General features: G+C 37.6%; 1 long non-coding RNA gene across 10 annotated transcripts in view; it reads left to right on the top strand.

Moving 5' to 3' along the window:
• Nucleotides 1-15,363, top strand: part of LOC147364676 (uncharacterized) — a 147,801-nt gene extending 132,438 nt beyond the window's left edge. For 4 of the 10 annotated variants that reach the window (XR_015133658.1, XR_015133659.1, XR_015133656.1 and 1 more), the window contains 4 exons: nucleotides 10,712-10,784; nucleotides 11,597-11,660; nucleotides 11,924-12,028; nucleotides 12,152-15,363. This is a non-coding gene — a long non-coding RNA (uncharacterized LOC147364676). The remainder of the gene's footprint in view (nucleotides 1-10,711; nucleotides 10,785-11,596; nucleotides 11,661-11,923; nucleotides 12,029-12,151) is intronic. The other 6 variants (XR_015133662.1, XR_015133657.1, XR_015133664.1 and 3 more) reach the window with 5 other exon arrangements.
• The last annotated feature ends 1,609 nt before the right edge of the window (nucleotides 15,364-16,972 follow it).

Raw genomic sequence — 16,972 nt, 5'->3', positions numbered from 1 at the left:
GCTATTTATCTGTGATTCCATTTTAATTTCAAGATTTTGGATCAATTTCACTATCATTATTCGGAATTCTTTATCAGGTAGATTCCCTATCTCTTCCTCTTTTGTTTGGTTTGGTGGGCATTTATCCTGTTCCTTTAACTGCTGGGTATTCCTCTGTCTCTTCATCTTGTTTAAATTGCTGAGTTTGGGGTGTCCTTTCTGTATTCTGGCAGTTTGTGGAGTTCTCTTTATTGTGGCTTTTCCTCGCTGTGTGTGGGTTTGTACAGGTGGCTTGTCAAGGTTTCCTGGTTAGGGAAGCTTGTGTCGGTGTTCTAGTGGGTGGAGCTGTATTTCTTCTCTCTGGAGTGCAATGAAATGTCCAGTAATGAGTTATGAGATGTCTATGGTTTTGGGGTGACTTTGGGCAGCCTGTATCTTGAAGCTCAGGGCTGTGTTCCTTTGTTGCTGGAGAATTTGCTTGGTATGTGTTGCCCTGGAACTTGTTGGCCCTTGTGTGGTGCTTGGTTTCAGTGTCGGTATGGAGGCATTTGATGAGCTCCTGTCAATTAATGTTCCTTGGAGTCAGGAGTTCCCTGGAGTCAGGGTTTGGACTTAAGCCTCCTGCTTCCAGTTATCGGTCTTATTTTTACAGTAGTTTCAAAACTTCTCCTTCTATACAGCACCATTGATAAAACATCCACGTTAAAGATGAAAAGTTTCTCTACTGTGAGGGTCACTCAGAGAGGTTCACAGCGTTACATGGAGAAGAGAAGAGGGAGGAGGGAGTTAGAGGTGACTCAAATGAGATGAGGTGGAATCAATAGTGGAGAGAGTGGGGTAGCCAGTAGTTACTTCCTTATGTGCACTCCACAACTGGACCACTCAGAGATGTTCACGGAGTTATACAGAGAAGAGAAGAAGGAGGAAGGAGACAGAGGTGGCCAGAAGGATTAAAAGGGGGAATGAAAAGGAGGGAGACAGATCCAGCCAGTAATCAGTTCCCTAAGTGTTCTCCACCGTCTGGAAAACACAGAAACTCACAGAGTTGGGTAGAGTAGAGAGGGGTTAGGGAGGAGACACAGGCGACTTGGTGGAGAAAAAGGAGAGTCCAAAGGGAGAGAGAGCAGTCAAGCCAGTAATCTCGCTCCCTAGTGAAAAATGGGTCCTGAGGATTGGGTTCTTAAAGGTACAAAATTGGTAACAAATACATAAAAGCAAAAATTAAAAATCTAGAGTAAAGTTTGGAATTTCAAAAATACGTTGTTAAAGAAAAGAAGAAGGAAAAGAAAGAGAGAAAAAACGAACAAAGAAAAACAAACAAGGTCGCAAAAATTATAAAGAAAATACAGGTACAAAATTGATAACTAATACCAAAAAGCAAAAATTAAAAATCTAGAGTAGAGTTTGGAATTTCAAAAATACAATGTTAAAAAAAAAGAAGAAGAGACATAAAAAGAGAAAACAAACAAACAAACAAAAACAAACAATGTCACAAAAATTATAAAGAAAATACAGGTACAAAATTAATATCAAATACCAAAAAGCATAAATTAAAAATCTAGAGTAGAGTTTGGAAGTTCAGATATACAATGTTATATAAAAGAAGAAGAGAAAGAAACAGAAAAAAAAAGTCACAGAAATTATTAAAAAAACTATAGGTACAAAATTGATAACATATACCAAAAAGCTAAAATTAAAAAACTAGAGTAGAGTTTGGAATTTCAAGAATACAATGTTAAAGAAAAGAAGAAAAGGAAAAAAAAAAAAAACGTTAAAAAATTATAAAATATATATATATGAAGTTTGTTGAAGAAGAAAAAAATAGGGTCTTTTTTTTTGCAAAGTAATAGGTTATAAAAGTGAAAATTAAAGGAACAATAGAGGACTTAAATTTTTTTTTAATTAAAAAAAAAAGAATGATCATAAAAATAGTAAAAATATATCTAGGACTTTCTCTGGTTTTGTTGTGAGTATTGTGGGTTCAGTTCATTCTTGGCTAGTTCCTTGGTCCGACTTAAATTTCTCAAGATCTATAGGCCCCTTCCTATGTAGCCCGTAGTAACCACGGGGTTTTAATCTATTGCCTGTAGCTTCCAAGGCGCTTCCCTCTGTTATAACTTCTTCTGTTTGCTGGTCTCTTCAGTGTCTGGTTACCGCCCTGACACAAAGGGGACGGTGGGGGAAACTTTTTTTTTTTTAGGCTCACTTGTTCAGTCGCACTGTGGGGAGGGAGGGAGGGATGCTGCAAACAAATAGCACTGGCGTGCGCTCGCAGTGCCTCAGCCACACTGGGTCTGCCCCCGCTCACGGTGCGTGTAGCCTCCCTGCCCACACTGCTCGGGCTCTAGGTTGTCCCGCCTGGAACAATCCGAGGCCGGCCCTGTGCTGCATGCACCTCCCAGGTCCAAGCCGCTCAGGTTCAGGCCCTCGGGTAGTCCTCAGAGGCGCAGACTCAGTTGGGCCTGTGTTTTGTGCTCTTCCCAGGTCCGAGCAGCTCAGGTGATGAGGTGTTTGGCGAGCGCCAATGCTGCGACTTATCGCCTCCCCGCCACTCGGTTATCTGGGTGTAAAACCGGCGCACCTTCTCAGGCAGATGTTGACCGTCCAGACCCCCAAGAAGTTTTAGTTAGCAAAGAAGCCTGCTTACAGTTTTATAGATAATGTCTCTCTGGGGCTGCGACTGCCCCTTCTGGCTCTGGCTGCCTGTCACCGGAGGGGGAAGGTCTGCAGCCGGCTATCTCTGTTCAGTCCTTTGTTCCGTGTGCGGGCCTGGCGGTGTCTTAGGTTGGGGCTGGCTTTTCACGTGGTAGATATCCCACAGTCTGGTTTGCTAGCCCAAATTATTTCGCTCAGATAGTGCTCAGGGTATTCAGGCCAGATTCTTACTCTGAGCGATGCAGCCCGCGCCGTGCCTCCCTGCCTAGCCCCCGCTTGCTAATGGCGTGTGCAGGCGTCTGCGCTGCTTCTCTGCTGGGGGAGTTCCCGTAGGGCTCGCAATCTGCGAGTTTTAATTGTTTGTTTATTTTTTCTCCCTGTTATGTTGCCCTTTGTGCTTCCAAAGCTCGGCACAGATTTGGCAGTGAGAAGGTTTCCTGGTGTTTGGATACTTCTCTCTTTTTAAGACTCCCTTCCCGGGATGGAGCTCCGTCCCTCCCTCTTTTGTCTCCTTTTTTGTCTTTTATATTTTTTCCTACCTCCTTTTGAAGAGTTGGGTTGTTTTTCTGGGTGCCTGGTGTTCTCTGCCGGCATTCAGAAGTTGTTTTGTGGAATTTACTCGACGTTTAAATGCTCTTTTGATGAATTTGTGGGGGAGAAAGTGTTCTCCCCGTCCTACTCCTCCGCCATCTTGGCTCCTCCCCTCTAAAATGTTTTTCATGTCATATCTTCAATGTCTTTTACTTTCTCCATCACGTGAACTTTGACTTTCTCCTGTGATGGAGGAAGGGTAGTTATTGTTTCACAAATGTAGAGCCTGATGCTCAGGAACAATGCTGGAGCCAAGACCTAAAATTAAGTTCTTCATTTCAAACCTATGCTCTTTTGTTTTGCATTCTGGTAAGAGTTAACCAGCAAGAAATTAATATGAAAGAATCCAATATATTGAACCATAAGCTCAGGAGATAAACATGATAAAGATGAAGCAATAGTGAAGGATTTTTATGTTCATATCATGAATTTTGAGTTGAGAGCTCTTTACTCCTCTGGAAATAGAAACTCTTTTCTTCCTTAAGCAAGATGCTTCTAGATGTTAAATCATACGTGGAAGCAACAGGAAATTGAAGTTCAACAAAGAGGCAACTGAATCTGTTGAGATATAAGGTTAATACCTAGTCTATTAGAGAAACAGTTTTACCTATTTTGGGAAGACACAGGAAATTTTAAAAGATCCTTGGTAGTTCTCTTTATTATCTTAATAGTCTTATAGTCAGAATTTATTTACTTCTTTTACTGTCATGTCTATCTCTAAGCCTTCTGATGAAAAGAAAATCTAACATTTATTAAGTGTTTATCCTTGGTTAGGCACTTGCTTAACTCTTTACATTTGTGTTTGCAACTAATCCCCCCAACAATACCATGAAGAAAGTATGTAATATTACTCCTACTTTACAAATGAGATATTTGTCTTGAGAAGTTGATTGATTTTACCAGGATTACATGATAAATGAGGATTTGAACATAGGATTTTCTGATTCTGGAGCCCACTGACATGGAACACTTCTTTGTACTGGATGCATTTTCTGTGACTTTGAAAAATATCTGTGAAACACATGTTTGATAAGCATTTTTAAGATATTAAAATTTTTACTCTCATCAATGAAACAATATAGCTCCCTTTAAATTGTATTTAGATATGAGATAATAAAATAATTTACCACATTTACATTCAGAGAGTTCCTACAAGGTCTTGTCATCTCTATCTGGTTATTACCAGTCTTGTAATTGGAATACTATAACTGGCTAGCAAAGTATGTTTTACATATTTATATGTCATTTATAGATACCTAATGTTTAAAACTCCAGAGAAGTCATTGACTATTTTTCCAGAGTTAAAGGAAAAAGACAAACCTTTGTATCAAAGAAGGAAAAAAGATTTAAAGTAGAAGTTGAAAATGGTAAAGAGAGTAAACTAAAAATATATTGTATTTTTCCTGATTTACTTAATAGTTTAAATTAACATGCCTTCATAACATACTGAGATGCTGTAGATTCCCCAAGTAGACTTCAGAGAAGTCAATGTGTCAAACACAAATAATAGACCATATGATCAGTGTGTTTAAATTGGGTGAATGTGACTATAAAATAAGTATAACAATGGTTAGAATTGTATACTATATAAAATTCTTCTCCACAATTTATATATTGGGTTGGCCAAAAATCTTTGTTTGAATTTTTCTGTAAGATGTTACAGAAAACTTGAGTGAAGTTTTGGGCAAATCCAATATATTGCAGATGTTACAAGTCATATGTTAGCAGAAAGCATATTTATATTCATTTCTGAGACTAGAATTCTATTAAATGTAAATGTTTTGCAACTCTTATCATGGTGTATTTTATTGTCTACATTGGAAGATAAAGCACTGTGTATTTATAACAATTCATTGAAGGCAGGATGTTTCAAAAGGATGATTGATGTTACATAATGGTGTCCAAGTGGGCTTCCCAGGTGGCTTTAGTGGTAAAGAACCTGCCTGCAAATGTAGGAGACCTAAGGTATGTGGGTTCAATCCCAGGGTCAGGAAGATCCCCTGGAGGAGGGTATGGCCTATTCCAATATTCTTGCCTGGATAATTTCATGGACAGAAGAGTCTGGCAGGCTACAGTCCATAGAGTCACAAAGAGTAGGATGTGACTTATGCATGTGCACAATGGCATTCAAGAACTTTGCCAATTTAAGGAAATTTTGGTTTATCATATGACACTTCACACATCCTTTTTAGGACATGTTCTTGATGTTCCACATCTTGGCATTAAAATTTATTTAAAATTTAAGGAAAAATATATCAGATTTTTCTCCAAATTATCAAATGTTATATAGGATTTAACCTGTACTAAAATTTATTTTCTTGTATTACATTCTTGAATAGATAAATATTAGAATAGATAAATATTAGTATCTTTCATAGGCTGATCCTTCATGTAAACACATTTTGTTGTTCTGAATATAGCAGTATGTTAATTATGATATTAATTACATTTCAATTTGGATTCAGTAGTTTTTCTCTAAACACTGTGTACTAAATATATGTTGACATAGTCTCATATATCTCATATAGGATCCATGGCAAAAATTCACTGATCTTGCTGGAAATGAAAAAATTTTCTTGAATATGTTGATGAATAAGATGAGTATAAAGTATGCTATATGAACTGGAACACTGGATTAAACAGAAATATTTATTTCAAAAGTGAAACATACTCACTTGCAGCAAATCCAGCACTCTTTAAAGTATAGACACAAACATGAGAAGTGCAATAGTAACATTTACAACGACCACTGTAGTGTTAGTTTATAAGAGTTATATTTTCCCCCTACTGTTTATACCTGTCTTTTTCAGTTCAGTCGCTCAGTTGTATCCGACTCTTTGCAATTCCATGAACCGCAGCAGCCAGGCCTCCCTGTCCATCATCAACTCCCGGAGTTTACTCAAACTCATGTCCATTGAGTTGGTGATGCCATCCAACGATCTCATCCTCTGTCATCCCCTTCTCCTCCTGCCCTCAATCTTTCCCAGCATCAGGGTCTTTTCAAATGAGTCAGCTCTTCACATCAGGGGGCCAAAGTATTGAAGTTTCAGCTTCAACATCAGTCCTTCCAATGAACAACCAGGACTGATCTCCTTTAGGATGGACTGGTTGGATCTCCTTGCAGTCCAAGGGACTCTCAAGAGTCTTCTCCAACACCACAGTTCAAAAGCATCAATTCTTCAGCTCTCAGCTTTCTTCACAGTCCAACTCTCACATCCATACCTGACCACTGGAAAAACCATAGCCTTGACTAGACGGACCTTTGTGGACAATGTAATATCTCTGCTTTTGAATATGCTGTCTAGGTTGATCATAACTTTCCTTCTAAGGAGTAAGCGTCTTTTAATTTCATGGCTGCAGTCACCATCTGCAGTGATTTTGGAGCTCAGAAAAATCAAGTCAGCTACTGTTTCCACTATTTGCCATGAAGTGATGGGACCGGATGCCAAGATCTTCGTTTTCTGAATGTTGAGCTTTAAGCCAACTTTTTCCACTCTCCTCTTTCACTTTCATCAAGAGGTTCTTTAGTTCTTCACTTTCTGCCATATAGTAAATCTATGTTAAACTTTTTGAGGACCTGCCAAACGCTTTCCAAAGTGAATGCATCATTTTACATTCTCAGTATCACTGGTAACACATTGTCTGTCTTTTTAAGTATAGCCATCCTAGTGCTTGTGACATGGTACCTAATTGTGGTTTGATTTTGCATTTCTCTAATGACTAATGATGCTGGATATCTTTTCAAGTACTTCTTGGTAACTTAGATACGTCTTATTTGAAGAAATGTCTATTCAAAACCTTTGCCTATTTTAAATTGGGTTGTCTTTTTGTTGTTGAGTTGTAAGAGTCCCTTATATGTTCTAGATACAAGTCTTTTATTGGGTATATAATTTGCAAATAATATCCCCATTCTGAAGGTTATCTTTTTACTTTCTTGATAGTATCTTTTAAGGCACTAAAGCCCCACTCAACAACTTTAACCTTGACTAATTGATTCTAATTATGTTATGTGGCCAACTAATCTGCAAAATCGGAGAAGGCAATGGCACCCACCAGTACTCTTGCCTGGAAAATCCCATGGATGGAGGAGCCTGGTAGGCTGCAGTCCATGGGATTAGTAGGAGTCAGACACGACTGAGCGACTTCACTTTCACTTTTCACTTTCATGCATTGGAGAGGGAAATGGCAACCCACTCCAGTGTTCTTGCCTGGAGAATCCCAGGGATTGGGGAGCCTGGTGGGCTGCCGTCGATGGAGTTACACAGAGTCGGACACAACTGAAGTGACTTAGCAGGAGCAATCTGCAAAATGGATTGGAAATGTTTTCTACCAAGCAAAATTATCATTCTCAACAATAAGAAGGGCTTAGTAAGAGGGAAGACAGAATGGGTAATGGGGTAGAGAGCAGCAGACCTGCCAAATACTCTTCTACTAATGAATAAACAAAATATGGTATATTATTAGAATGGTTATTATTTGCCACTAAAAAGAGAATGATACATGCTGCAACATCAAACCATTGTGCTAGGTGAAAAGCCACTCACAAAAAAATACACATTATATGACTCCATTTATGAGAAATGTCTAGTTTAAGCAGCACTATAGAGATGAAACCGAGAAGGCAACGGCAACCCACATGAGGTCGCAAAGAGTTGGATACGACTGAGCGACTTCACTTTCACTTTTCACTTTCATGCATTGGACAAGGAAATGGCAATCCACTCCAGTGTTCCTGCTTGGAGAATCCCAGGGATGGGGGAGCCTGGTGGGCTGCCGTCTATGGGGTCACACAGAGTCGGACATGACTGAAGTGACTCAGCAGCAGCAGCATAGAGATGAAAATAGTTAAACATTTTCTTTTTGAAAGTGGGAGAATTGTAGAGGGATGGAGAGTGACTGATAATGGGTATGGAGTTTCTTTTTGGGGTGTTGCAAATATTCTGAAAGAGATGGGAATACCAGATCACCTTACCTGCCTCTTGAGAAATTTGTATGCAGGTCAGGAAGCAACAGTTAGAACTGGACATGGAACAACAGACTGGTTCCAAATAGGAAAAGGAGTACGTCAAGGCTGTATATTGTCACCCTACTTATTTAACTTATATGTAGAGTACATCATGAGAAACGCTGGGCTGGAAGAAACAGAAGCTGGAATCAAGATTGCCGGGCGAAATTTCAATAACCTCAGATATGCAGATGACACAACCTTTATGGCAGAAAGTGAAGAGGAACTAAAAAGCCTCTTGATGAAAGTGAAAGTGGAGAGTGAAAAAGTTGCCTTAAAGCTCAACATTCAGAAAACGAAGATCTTGGCATCTAGTCCCATAACTTCATGGGAAATAGATGGGGAAACAGTGGAAACAGTGTCACACTATTTTTGGGGGGTCCAAAATCACTGCAGATGGTGATTGCAACCATGAAATTAAAAGATGCTTACTCCTTGGAAGGAAAGTTATGTCCAACCTAGATAGCATATTGAAAAGCAGACATTACTTTGCCAACAATGTTCCGTCTAGTCAAGGCTATAGTTTTTCCAGTGGTCATGTATGGATGTGAGAGTTGGACTGTGAAGAAAGCTGAGAGCCAAAGAATTGATGCTTTTGAACTGTGGTGTTGGAGAAGACTCTTGAGAGTCCCTTGGACTGCAAGGAGATCCAACCAATCCATTCTAAAGGAGATCAGTCCTAGATGTTTTTTGGAAAGACTGTTGCTAAAGCTGAAACTCCAATACTTTGGCCACCTCATGCGAAGAGTTGACTCATTGGAAAAGACTCTGATGCTGGGAGGGATTGGGGGCAGGAGGAGAAGGGGATGACAGAGGATGAGATGGCTGGATGGCATCACCAACTCAATGAATATGAGTTTGAGTGAACTCTGGGATTTGGTGTTGGACATGGAGGCCTGGTGTCCTGCAATTCATGGATTTGCAAAGAGTCGGACACGATTGAGCGACTGAACTGAACTGAACTGAACTGAAATATTCTAAAAAAGACTAAATTTTATTATGTCATCACCCTGGTCTCATTTTAGGTAAACTTTCTGTCCCTCATTTTTCTTTTTGTAAAATGTGAAGTTGTACATTTTACATCATTACAAAGTTTTCATCATTGTACTGTTACGACAATATATATAAAATTATTTTTTTAATGTAAAGGATTATTATTATTATTTGCAATATTAGATTTTGTAAGTTCATGATTACCTACAACTCCCTGTCAGAAAGTCTGTTTCTACATTGCACACTAGTCACTTATTATGCACTTTACTCATCTTATCTCAGTAAGTCTTCAAAACAACCTTTCAAAATCAAATTTTTGTGTTTTAATTTCTAAGAAGATTGTCATTTGAAGAGGTTAAGTATTCAAGATGGTGTTGAAACCCTCACCCATCTGAAGTCCACATTTTCCCCCCATTTATCACACTACTTACACAAAGGTTAACTGAGTGTTTTTCAGACTTTCCTCCATCCACAAACAAGAAAATCTCAAAATATGGCATATGATTGCTCTGAATAAAATATGAGATGATAAATAGCTTTGTTAAATGGCACAGCAACAAGATGTTTAGATTTTTGTGCTGCTGGATTTTGTATTTTATCTTTTTTAATTCACACCAAATGAAAACATGACTTTGATGGCCTCTGTAAAACATGTCGTGTGCAAAAATGAATTGGGAGAGTAACCTAAAATGAATTTACTTCAGGGGATTTTGTGAACCATCAGCTTAGCTTTTAGTTCACTACCATGAGAGATGGATGTGCTAGATAAAAAAAGTAAAAGCTTAGAGTGGTTCTTTCTGACAAATAATGTATATGTAAATACAGGGCTATATCTACATATACAAATCTGTATAACAGATTTCATAGAAACTTGAACTATATAGGAGTAGCCTTAAATGCTTACAGCGTGCATCTCATAATGTTTAGCAAATATTAAAGTGATCATAAACTAATATAGCAAGCTCATAACTTGTCATTAAAGAAAAATTAAGAATATGTGAAAAGTACTACTGTAACTCAAAATAATAATAAATCAAAATATCAAATATCATTGCTGTGCAAGCTTTCCTGTAGCTGTGGCAAGTGCGGGCTACTCTAGTTTCAGCACACAGGCTTCTAATTGTGGTGGCTTTTCTTGTTGCAGAGCTCAGGCTTAGGATGCACGGGCTTCCGTAGTTGTGGCACATGGGCTCAACAGTTGCAGCTCTGGGACGCTGGAGCACAGCCTCAGTAGTTAGGTTGCATGGGCTTAGTTGCTCCATGGCATGTGGGATCTTCCTGGATCAGGAGTAGAACCTATGTCTCCTTCATTGGCAGGTGGATTCTTTTTTTTTAATTAATAAATTAATTAATTTTCAATTGAAGGATAATTGCTTTACAATGTTGTGTTGTCTTCTGCCATATATCAACATGAATTAGCATAGGTATACATATGTCCCCTTTCCTTTGAAACTCCCTCCCACTTCTCACCCCATCTCACCCATCTAGGTTGTCACAGAAAACCAGGTGGAGCTCCCAGTGTCATACAGCTAATTTCTACTGGCTATCTATTTTACATAAGGTAATGTGTATGTTTAATGCTATTCTCTCAATTTTCCCCACCCTATCCTTTTCCCCTTGTGTCCACAAGTCTCTTCCCTATGTCGTGTCGCTATTGTTGCCCTGCAAATAGGTTCATCGGTACCGTTTTTCTACATTCCATGTATATGCATTAATATATGATATTTGTTTTTGTCTTTCTGACTTCACTCTGTACAACAGATTCTAGGTTCATCCACCTCACTAGAACTGACTCAAATTCATTCTTTTCAATGGTTGAGTAATATTCATTGAATGCATGTATTTATATGTATATATATGTGTGTGTGTGTGTGTGTGCACACGTGTATGTGCTTGTACAACAGCTTCTTTATTCATCTGTCAGTGGACATCTAGGTTGCTTCCATGTCCTGGCTATTGTAAATAGTGCTAGCAGGCAGATTTTTTACCACTGGCCACCAGCGAAGCCTCTATATCTTGTGATTTGATATGCCTTTCTCTGGTGATTAATGATGCTGAGCATCTTTTCATGTGCCTGTTGGCCATGTGTGCTTTCTTTGGAAGAAATGTCTATTCAGGTGTATATCTAAGATTTTTATTCATGCTTACAAACATCATGTTTTATCTTTTTAGTTATATGTAACTAGTTTACTGCTCATGTGATTAACTCAGAATTTGAGTATTTTAGACATGGTTTCTTTTGTTTTTCCTTTGAGAATTTCCTTTCCATGTATTTTGGCCACTTTCTACTGGGAAATAAGAATTTATTATTATTAATAAATTACTATTTATTTTTAAATTGCTTTATATATTAACAGCAATTTTTTTTTTCAGTTATAGCCACAGCAAATACGTCGTCCAGTTTATTGCTTTTCCTTCTGGTTACATTTTCCCACAGGTAAAATATCATGTTTCAGGCAGTCAGATCCATCACAATTTTATTCATATGTGTTTTACTTTGTTTTTTATGCTTAGAATATGCAGTATTCATATATTTTTCAATTTTAAATATTTTCTTTCTTTTAAAACATTGATATTCTAATTTGTCTAACATTTATTTTATTATTCTTTCTTAGCATCTTTATACAGCTGAATATTTATCATTTTCAGGTCAGAGCTCATTAAATAGGTTTTCCTTGATTTGTCTCTTTGTTTTTCCAGGTTCTTTAATCTTGTTGACATCCTTCCAAATACCTTTTACATTGGAAAATGGTCTTGATTACTTGTCTACTGACTTACATATTATCTGTCTCCTGTTATCAGAATGTAAGTTCAATGAAGACAAGATTATTTTATGCTTTTTTAGATTAATTTTTATTGGAATATAATTGATTTCCAATGTGTTAGTTTCTGCTGTACAGCAAAATGAATCTGTCTATGTTTATTTAGATAGATAAATATATCCACTGGTGGTTCAGTCCATAAAAATCTTCCTGCAGTGCAGGAGGCAACCTGCAATGCAGGAGACCTGGGTTAGATCCTTGGATCAGGAAGATACCCTGGAGAAGAAAATGGGAACCCACTCCAGTATTCTTGCCTGGAAAACTTTATGGACAGAGGACCTGGCGGGCTACAGTCTGTGGGATCACGAGAGTCGGACACGACTTTGCGACTAAACCAGCACCACTCTTTTTCAGGTCCTGCTCCCATTCAGGTCATTGCAGAATACTCAGTAGAGTGATTTCTTTTGTATGGTAGTGTTTATGTCGATCCCAGTCTTTTAGTTCTTCCCTCCTCTCTCTCTTACCCCCTTGGTAACCATAAGTTTGTTTTCTGCTTCTGTGACTCTTTTCTGTTTTGTTAATAGATTCATTTATGGGAGTTCCCTGATGACCCAGTTGTTAGGACTCTAGGCTTTCACTGCCACAAGCCTGGGGTTCAATCCTTGGTCCAGGAACTAAATTCCCGCAAGTTGGGCAGAGTAGCAAAGAAAAAAGAAAATTTTATGTCTTACTTTTCTATGTATTCTTTTAGTCTGATAACTACCTTGTATAAGTAGAAATTCAAATATATTTATTGAATGAATACTTTATTATACCAGTTATTATTATTATTGCTTCAAAATGTTTTCATTTTGTGGGAGGATCAGAATCTTTTTATTTTTGAAATGTTTTCATTTTTATTATGAGTTAATTACTGAAGACTATTCTGTCAGTTTATCAAAATAATAAAAATTACATTCAAACTGCCAAAGAATCTAAAAAACAAAACTGAACAAAACTGTATGTCTAAAGTGAGACTTAGAGATATATCAGTAAGAGAAATGACTTCCAGAGATGCTTGTCAGGAGATAGAAAACAATTTAAATGCCAACAATGTTCTAAAATAAGCACAATTAATCTTTCTCATTTAATTCTGTCCTTTTGATTATTTCTTGTCCTTCTGGATCTTGGTTTACCACTATCCTTTCTAATATCATCTGGTTCCAGACTAAAAAGAGTTCTAAAAATTTACTACCTGGTGCCAGCTCACTGTGGTCCATACATGGTAATGACCACAGCTTACCTGGTTACCTGAGTTCTTTGAACTATTTCAGCCAGTTTTTTTTTTTTTTTTTTTAGAACTCCAAACAAGCAAAATTCTACTCACTGCAGAATAGTTTAGCATATCCAACACATGCTTTTCTACCAAAGCTTTGAAATGGTCCTTTGTTAAAGACTCAATTTCTTGCCAACATCTTATAGCAGAGCCTTGAGAAAAACACTAAGAATTGCTGATAAGATTGATTGTCTCAGGTTAATTTATTACAGTATCCATCGATATCAGAATCAAGAACAGTCAGTGTTTTCTATTGGGATTTAACATGTCCTATTTAATAAAATTATGATCAGTGTTTCCCATATAAGTAAGAACACATCTATACATTTTACATAGTTACACTAATAAAATTTACTTGTACAAAATTTTAATAATGAAACATAAACTTGAATACATTAATGATACATATGACAAAGGGGCAATTTTCTTGCTATATAAAAGCTTATACAAATCAACATGAAAAGGATCAACAACCTCAAAGACAGGAGAACAAAAGACATGCATGTATGTTTACAAAGAAGTTAATACAATATCATTGCTAAAATTTACTAGTAGTTTAAATGCAAACTAAAACATAATGAAATATAAAATTTTGCATAATGTTGAAACATGATAGATTTATTTTTAAAAAATATTACACAGAGTTTGTGGAATACAGAAATATGACTCACAGGTGGGAATATAAATTGTTTTAACTCCTTTAAGAATAATTTTGTAATATCTATTAAAATTTTAAGAGAGCAAAACATTTACCCCAGTAATTTCATTTCTAGAAATTTATCCTACTGTTACTGACCAGAGTTGCTGGTGTGCCTTAATCAATAGAAATTGGTAAGAGGCCAGACAAGAAATTCAGGCAAGATTTCATTGGAGTTTCTGCTGCAGCAGTGGGGAGGAAAACAAGTAACAGGTTCCCAAGCTCACTTACTTAGGTGGGCAAGCTGGTTTCTTATATGGAGTGATGGTAGAGGTGGGTCCAGAGATCAGGCCAGAAGGGTGGCTTAGATGGCCTGCCCACCCCTTTGGTGGTACTATCTGCCGGGTGCATCCGCAGTACCCTGCTTTGGCTCCCAGCTTCTCAGAAGTAGCATTTGGGCTTTTGGTCTTTTTTAATCTTATTGTCCATAATTTGACAGAACTGTGTATGCACATGGTTGTTTTTAGACCCTTATAGTTACTTTGTATTTTGTTACTTTAGGAGATGTTTGTCCAGGTGTAAGCACTACAGCAAAGAGTCCTAGGTCCCAGCCTGTTTCACTACAAATACTTGTATAATTACATAGATATATCTATATATATACCTATATTTCACATATACATATATACACATATACAAGGATGTTAATTACAACATTGTTTATAATTAAGAAAATTTATTAGCAATCAAAATAATCATTGCTATGGACTAGTTAAATTAAAAATGGTTACATTTATATAACGGAATATTATGCAAATATTTAGAAGATTGAGAAAATATTTGATTTAAGAAGACAAATTCTTTTGTCACTTAAAACATTAAGCAGTTTATGATTTAGATTTTTTTGGAAAGTTATGAAAAATGAACTGTCTTTCATGAAAATGGAAGGATGACTCCAAGGTCAGAACCAAGAGCCAAGAAGGTAGAGCTGAGAATCACTAGAAAAATTTCCCAGAGTTTGAAACTTAATCCAGAAAAACCTAACATTTTTCCAGCTGGAATTCAAAACTATTATGTATTTTTCACATTCACTTCTCCAATTTTTGAACTGGAATTTTTATAACTATTACTCTTTGTTTCAACTACATTTGAGTTGTCTCAGATGTAGTCAGCTAACTTGTCTCTTTAGTTTCACACGTCAATAGATGGAGAGGAATTATTCCTTAGCAGGTGTCCTTTATTATGGACAAGACTCCTCTTTCCCTGGGTCTGATTTAGGTTTTGGACTGTGAGTTGATGAGATTATGAAAATTTAGACTGTGACCTGTTGCTGTAACGGAATGAAACTTTTGACAAACTTCAGAATGTATTTTGTACTTGTTAAGAACATGAGTTATTTTGGGCTACAGGGTAGACAATAAAAGATTAATAAAAGGTATATTTATTATGATGGTTGCATTTTATAAACTTCCTCCAAATCCATAGAGAGAGCATCTATCACTTTTTATTTCCTTTGGAAATAACCATGACTACATATATTAGTTTTAAATGACTGAATATTATTTTTTTTTAATTTTAATTGAAGGCTAATTACTTTACAATATTGTGGTGGTTTCTGACATACACTCACATTAATCAGCCATGGGTGTACATGTGTTCCCCATCCTGACCCTCCGTCCCCATCCCATCTCTCAGGGTCATCCCAGTGCACCAGCCCTGAGCACCCTGCCTTATACATCGAACCTGGACTGGCGATCTATTTCACATATGATAATATACATGTTTCAGTGCTATTCTCTCAAATCATCCCGCCCTCACCTTCTCCCACAGAGTCCAACAGTCTGTTCTTTATATCTGTGTCTCTTTTACGGTCTCGCATATAGGGTCATCGTTACCATCTTTCTAAATTCCATATATATGCGTTAATATACTGTATTGGTGTTTTTCTTTTTGACTTACTTGACTCTGTATAAATTGATTTTCAGTTCAGTTCAGTTCAGTCGCTCAGTCGTGTCTGACTCTGCGACCCCATGAATTGCAGCATGCCAGGCCTCCCTGTCCATCACCAACTCCCAGAGTTCACTCAAACTCACGTCCATTGAGTCAGTGATGCCATCCAGCCATCTCATCCTCTGTTGTCCCCTTCTCCTCCTGCCCCCAATCCCTCCCAGTATCAGAGTCTTTTCCAATGAGTCAACTCTTTACATGAGGTGGCCAAAGTATTGAAGTTTCAGATTTAGCATCAGTCCTTCCAAAAAACACCCAGGACTGATCTCCTTTAGAATGGACTGGTTGGATCTCCTTGCAGTCCAAGGGACTCTCAAGAGTCTTCTCCAACACCACAGTTCAAAAGCATCAGTTCTTCGGCGTTCAGCCTTCTTCACAGTCCAACTCTCACATCCATACATGACCACTGGAAAAACCATAGCCTTGACTAGATGGACCTTTGTTGGCAAAGTAATGTCTCTGCTTTTGAATATGCTGTCTAGGTTGGTCATAACTTTCCTTCCAAGGAGTAAGCATCTTTTAATTTCATGGCTGCAATCACCATCTGCAGTGATTTTGGAGCCCCCCAAAATAAAGTTTGACACTGTTTCCACTGTTTCCCCATCTATTTCCCATGAAGTGATGGGGCCGGATGCCATGATCTTAGTTTTCTGAATGTTGAGCTTAAACCAACTTTTTCACTCTCCTCTTTCACTTTCATCAAGAGGCTTTTTAGTTCCTCTTCACTTTCTGCCATAAGGGTGATATCATCTGCATATCTGTGGTTATTGATCCTGGCAATCTTGATTTCAGCTTGTGCTTCTTCCAGCCCAGCGTTTCTCATGATGTACTCTGCATATAAGTTAAATAAACAGGGTGACAATATACAGCCTTTTTGATGTACTCCTTTTCCTATTTGGAACCAGTCTGTTGTTCCATGTCCAGTTCTAACTGTTGCTTCCTGACCTGCATATAGGTTTCTCAAGAGTCAGTTCAGGTGCTCTGGTGTTCCCATCTCTTTCAGAATTTTCCACAGTTTATTGTGATCC

Source organism: Bos grunniens, chromosome 10 (assembly GCF_055505025.1).
Source record: "Bos grunniens cultivar Pamir isolate PY7600 chromosome 10, Bosgru_T2T1.0, whole genome shotgun sequence".
In the NCBI taxonomy this organism is placed as follows: domain Eukaryota; kingdom Metazoa; phylum Chordata; class Mammalia; order Artiodactyla; family Bovidae; genus Bos; species Bos grunniens.
Note: the sequence above shows the minus strand (reverse complement) of the source record. Positions and strands in the feature narration are given on the sequence as shown.